Source organism: Megascapheus bottae, chromosome 15 (genome assembly GCF_031878675.1).
Source record: "Megascapheus bottae isolate mThoBot1 chromosome 15, mThoBot2.hap1, whole genome shotgun sequence".
NCBI classification, from domain to species: domain Eukaryota; kingdom Metazoa; phylum Chordata; class Mammalia; order Rodentia; family Geomyidae; genus Megascapheus; species Megascapheus bottae.
Genome location: NC_143523.1, coordinates 37,716,057 through 37,722,794, shown reverse-complemented (window position 1 = coordinate 37,722,794; position 6,738 = coordinate 37,716,057).

The window sequence follows — 6,738 nt, the reverse complement described above, 5'->3', positions numbered from 1 at the left end:
GGTAAGACTTATGACACCTGATCCAAAAGTGACAAGTTACTGTACTGACTGAGGCATCTATGAGCTTCTCTAAATGCCAGATTTGTTCAGTTTTTGTAGAAAAGTTCATATAAAACACAGTCATTTTAAGTACTAGTTACTAGGTTACTTTTCTATGCAATATCACCTGGGCAAAAATAAATATGGTATTTCCCATAGTCAGTCTTTCCAATGCCAAGTTATAATGCCTGCCTTGCATTCCAGAAGAAGTAGAAAGAAAAGGTATTTTAGACTACATCTGATTTCTGCCTCACTGAAAATAATTAAGGGGGAAACAATCCCGGAAGAGTTTGCCTACACCATGAGGAATGAAGAAAAAGAATCTATAAGGATGATATATACAAACAAGTATTTTACTAAAGTATCTTAACACATGATATATAGTCAGAGTTAGCAAGTAATTGTCCACTGGCCAAAGATGGTCTTTTTTTTTTTTTTTTTTTTTTTTTGCCAGTCCTAGGCTTGAGCTCAGGGCTAGAGCTCTACCACTTGAGCCTCAGCACCACTTCCGGCTTTTTTCTATGTATGTGGTACCGAGGAATCGAACCCGGGTCTTCATGCATGCTAGGCAAACACTTTAACCACTAGGCCAAACTCCCGGCCCCCAAAGATGGTCTTTTACACAGTTTTGTATCAAAGTTTTATGGTGCATAAGCAGAAGCATTGGATTTGTTTGCGTATTGTCTGTCCCTCTCCTCATGCTACAATGTGAAATTGAGTGATTAATTTAGAATGAACAGCTTATAGTCAGAAATACTGTATGATTCTTCACCTAGAAATTCAACCTCATATGTATATTCTGCATTATCATTGATGCTAGGAAACATACTAAAAGCAAATGCTCTTAGACCCATTTCTGTTATAAGGAAAAGGTAGTGGATTGTCTAGATTGCTGGTAAGTGGATTTTCTTATCTTGCCTAAAATTATCAGAGATACTCAACCTTGACCACATTCTCTGGGATATGATAGTTAAAGATCATAACTCCGGCTGGCACTGGTGGCTTACGCCTGTTATCCTTGCTACGCAGGAGGCTGAGATCTGAGGATCACAGCTCAAAGCCAGCCAGGGCGTGAAAGTATGAAAGACTCTCACCTTCAATTAAACAAAGGGAAGTGGCTCTGTGGCTCAAAGTGGTAGAGTGGTAGATAGCTTTGAGCTAAAGAGTTCTGGAACAGTGTCCAGGTCCAGAGTTCAAGTAAAAAAAGGTGGTAAAAATTATAACTCAGTACCTTTATTCTAGTCAAAGGGAGAAATAAAACACACTGCAGGCTATGTTTTCTGTTCCCTTCCATACTGTCTTTATTTAAGAACCAATGGGGTTGTCACATTAGGCTGTAATTTTTCCCTCCCGAGACTTCCCTGTCATGCTTAGAATGATGATATAATTCCTAAGTCTTTGTGTTAATTTCAAATGATTCTTTGGTTTCCTGGATAGTCAATTGGCTCTTAAGGGAAAAAGTAATTATCCTTACTTACAGTATTTTCGCACTAGAATTTTTTGACCTATCATCACTGGAAGCAACTGGATGAAGTGTAGCAGGAACTCTTGTGTCTTGATGCAACTTCTTGAAATCCACATTTTTTTAATTTTTAGTATTAGCCCTAGAGGATACGAGGATACAAGTTTCTCTCTCAGATAAGAAAGCTCTAAAAATGATTAGTGATGATACTTTATGCCATTGACTTGTATGCTTAAACTAGAAAATATTATGTTGTATCTACTTTTACCAGATGTAAGATTGTTTGATCTAGGAAACTCTCTTCATCACTGAGTCCATTTCACTCTCTCACCGTTTAACATTTTGAGTACGTTTCTTTTCTTAGACAAAAGGGAGAATGATGAGAGGGATGATATTGATCAAGATGCATTGTATTTTTAAATTGGTTTTTGGTTTTAGTCCCATTGTACAACTAAAGATAATAAAATTATGGGTTTTTTTTTTTTGAGCTACCATAGGGTTTGAACTCAGATCCTGGGTACTGTCTCTAAGCTCTACTTGCTCAAAGCTAATACTCTACCACTTTGAGCCATAGCTCCACTTCTGATTTCCTGCTCGTTATTTGGAGCTAAGAGTCTCAATGGACTGCCACTTTTTCAAATTGCATTCTGAGATCTCAACCTCTTGAGTAGCTAGGATTGCAGGCCTGAGCCACCAGCATCCCGCAAAAATATAATTAAGAAAAAAAAAATCCCATTCACTTCTCATCTTCCTCCCTGAAGATGTTTGGTGCCATCTGGTGATGAGGTAAAAGACTGAGTTTCAAGAAGAATTCCTGTGAACTATTTAAAGTTGTAAATTTTTACTGAGGTTTATAACCTGTGATGACAAATAGCTTTGGATTATGGGCAAGTTCTACAAACAGATTAAGCACTCCTTCTCAGGACATGTTTATGGTTTCTTTTATCAAAAACAGGACAATTGCATAAGGAAATAGAATATCTAAGCAAATTGAGACAAGACTATTCAAAGCTTTTCCTTAGGCTTGTTAAGCTTGTTTCACTCAATCTTTTTTCTGATGATTAATTTGGGATTCATTTGATATTGTTTGTACTTTCACAGTGAACACTGTTGAGTCTATTGAACTGGTTTGTTAAAAAAAAGAAATCTAATGATTCTTGTATTTTTTCCAGTACAGCCTATACCTCCATGTTTTAAAAACCATAGCGGCCTCAGTGTGACCTCCCCAAGAAATCTTGTATTTTAGGGGCAGATTTTCCGTATCTTTTAAGAAAAGTTTTACTGCATCTGATTCTATTCATTGATCCATTTCCCTCTAAAATGAAGATCTTCACAATTTTCCAAGCACACTATCTGAGAGAGCTGTCAGGTCATATTAGACTTCCCGTATGAAAAGGCACCAGCAAAAATAGTACTTTTTATTTTATTTACATCCATTCTTGTTTCAGAATAGATTTAAGGGAGTTGTAAAAGAAAATGGGTCTGTGAAGTATTCTATTGGTGGCAGAGGCCATACCCGGCCAGCATTTTTACAAGAAGGTTTAGTGCAGAGATGCTGGAGCCAGACAGGTCTAGTTCAAAATCCAGTTTCTCCACTTGCTGCTCTGTCCTATGCACAAGATCTTATTCCTTTCTTCCTGTTTTCCTGAGTAAATAGAATAAATTACTTTGATCGGTTCAGAGTGGCAGCTTAACTCTGGACAGTCTCCCACAAGCCCTAACATGTAGAGAACATCCAGTTAAGGCAAGAGCTATTAGTTTAATTTTTCTAACTTACAAAATATATAGTTTCTTCATTCACTAGGCAAAGGTTTAAATCAATAAAGATTTTTTAATAGATTGAGTTTAATATATGTCCATCTGTTTCTAACATCTATGATTCTTTCTCCATTGCTCTGACTCTTTTTGTGTTTGTTTTATTATAATAGTCACACTCATAAAAGTCATACTGCTACAGGCTAAAAAAACAGACTCTAATAGACTCATTAGCTCTATCTCCTCTTCCTCTCCTCATTATTCTTCTAGTTTTAGATTCGAATGGCCAAATCACAAAAATTTCTAAATTTCTATTCTGAGAGGGGACACAGAGGCTAAAACAATTGAGCCAGCTACCTATACACTTCTCAGCCTCTGTCAGTCCAAGACAGACAGAAAACGGTTTTCGATGTGCTTGCTCAGTTGGCTCGAGTGATACTCTATCAGATTGGAGCTTCTTGCATACCTGCCATTCCCTGACTGTTGCTGATGTCACTCAGGATGGTTTATGACATGGTATTGTTCAATAATGATGACACATATGACAGATAGCTGCTGCCACTGTCAGCCTTGAAAAATATATTCATGAAAACCTCTCCACCTTGACCTCATTTTGTAATTGAGATTTCCTTTTAAATATAACTTATATATGTTACATTTTACCTTTTCTTTATTTAGCTGAGCAGGAAAGATTTATTTGTTTTCTACCTCCTTTTCTTTCTCTTTCTCTTGTATCACTGTCTTTGTCACCATCATCACCAACACAATATTTTCTATGCCTCACTAATCACATTAATTTCACTTGGACACTACTCTAAATAGTACCTGGAACTTCTACACAATACAGTATTCTATTCAGAAAGACCACAAAGCCATATTTACAATTTCTCCTGTTCAAGGTATATGCAGGAATCGTTCTTGCCCTTGTTAGTGACACCTGTTGCCTGGTTTGAAAAAAAAAAAGTATTTTCCCAATGAGTGCACAATCTCCCCATTTGTCTCAAGCTACCTGATGGAAAACTCCCATCTTAGCTTTATGGCTGTGGCTGTCACCTTTGTAAATTACAAAACCAGCTTCATGAGACACCGCTGCAGCCAGGAATTCATTTCAAACTGATATTTTTGGTGTGACCACATGTGGCCCTATTTCCCTGAAATCTGCAAGAATGGGAATGTGGCCATTTTAAAATCTCACCAGGCTTTCGTCTCTCATGCTGGGCTGTCCCTTTGCTGACACGGACCATTATTTTCCCCTCACTCACTCAGCCTCTCTGATTTGTTTTCTACATTTCTACACATTTCTCATCAGCTTGTTGTGTGTTCTGACACATCCCAAGTAAGTTATTTATTTTGACAGTTGTATGTGTAATACATCTAATGTGGGATGAACCTAAGAGTCAGATAACCAGTTATGTTAGTCCCGGGGAACAACTTCATTATCTTGTGAAATGTGCTTTCAACACTCAATCCTAACAAGTAATGAATGATATTGTGTAACACGTTTGTGGCAATTACCTTTGGAAATGAAGACTCCCTCCGGTGCTATTGATGGAACACAAGATAAGACTTTTTTTTTCCCCCATAGAAGTCTGGACTTCTGTGTGTGATCAGCAATCATGCGATGCAAGAACATTCGTGAGACTGGGTTGAGGTAATGATCTGTCCACCCCTCTGCCCTGCGGACCTCCAACCCCATCCACTTCACGCTCAGACTTGCCCTGGCCTTAGAGACCAATCTTGATTCTAATTAGGGAGAATTTAAGGATCCTTAGACCAAAGGCCCTACTTTTCATCAGCTCATCCTTCCTGTAGCTCTGTGACGGCCATAGATTCTGATTCACATAACTGGACCATCAACATCTCCATGGAAATGAGTTCTCTGTCTCTTTTCTGCTGCTGATTCTATTGAGAAACACTTGAGTGATGGAGAGTGCCGAGGGATCAAACATTTACTGTGTGGGTACATTTTGTTATCTTTTTTTTTCAGAGGGAATGTGAGAATTCCTCTCTGTGGAAGATGTCTCCATCTCTGCTTTCAGTATGTAAAGGTGTCAGGGCTCGCTCACTAGCTATACAATTGGCTAAGAGATTCCTCACTTAATTTAAACCCCAGCTGCATTCAGGTCTTCTTTTTTTAGTTCATAATATTCCTTTAATAAATAGACAGTTCTTAGGTATTTTACTTCCTTTGTGGTAAACAGATGTGAAATCATTTATGGTAAGTGAAACATTGGCTAACTTGTGAACTGCAATAAAATTTACAAATTTATATTTATCAATATGCTGCTTTGGCAAATGATATTGTTTCCATTTTAATTACTTAAAGTGTAAAATCAGAAACTAGACAAAATTATATCTAAAATTCAATGAATTTCTGTAGATTGGAGACAAAATTTTCTAATGCACACATGCATTACACACATACAGGCACACAAGCACATGCATGTGCACAAGCACACACATACACACACACACACACACACACACACACACACACACACACACTCAGACATTCTTCAATTCTGGTCCAAGATTTACTGGGCAGCCATTAATGATGCCCAATTAAGGGCAGATATATTGCTCCAAAGTCATGGTTTCATATCTAAATGTAACTGAAGGTACAGATAGTGTTAGAGATCAACAATTATTTGCAATGGGTGAATTAATGCATCCTCTCTCTGTCTCTGTCTCTCTCTGTCTCTGCAACATTTAGGCATTGCAGCTTCCAACGGGGCAAGAGCACTCATTTCTCACCTACCAGGATAAATATCTTAGAGACTTCTGTCTGCAGAAGATTATTAGCATGAGGTAGATTCTACTCCATGGAGCGAAGAATCATTCACCTTTCTACATCCATTCCTGTGATTAAGTTGGGGAAATGCTGCTAGACTGAGCTCTCTATACTATGTCTGTGTTGGGGTGGATGTCAGGCCTGCCCCTACATCTGAATGCCTGGCACTGTGCTTCATTGCTCTGTTCTAAAGTTTTGTAATCCACTCCCAGAAAAAGTAATGCCCCAAATAGAAATTTACAGTTCCATTTTTATAATAATTTCTGTTGAATGCCCATACTGTTACAAGGAATAGTATTTTCTTTAACTAACACCATAATGCTATGAACATTATCGTATAGATTGGGCATTGAATTTTCTTGAGATTATCAAATTTTTCCTAAGTCACAAAGATAATTGCCATTTTTATTAATTGATTCAAGAACTACTTTAGTAGGTAATATATTCTGGGTAACATTTCAGGTGCTGAGTATACAATGAAGAAGAAAGTTTGGCTTTTATTTCTATTTATGTCTGTTTACCCCTTATTATTATGACCTGTTTGAAGGGAAGGAGTTGTATCTCCTTAGTCCTATGTAAAGTCTAGAAACTACCACATTTCGTGAAGTAGGAGGTAGGGAGTTATCTTCTTCATCAGTGATTCCAAATCATGAGTGATCTTTCTCGACAAGGTACATTTGGAGACAGGTTA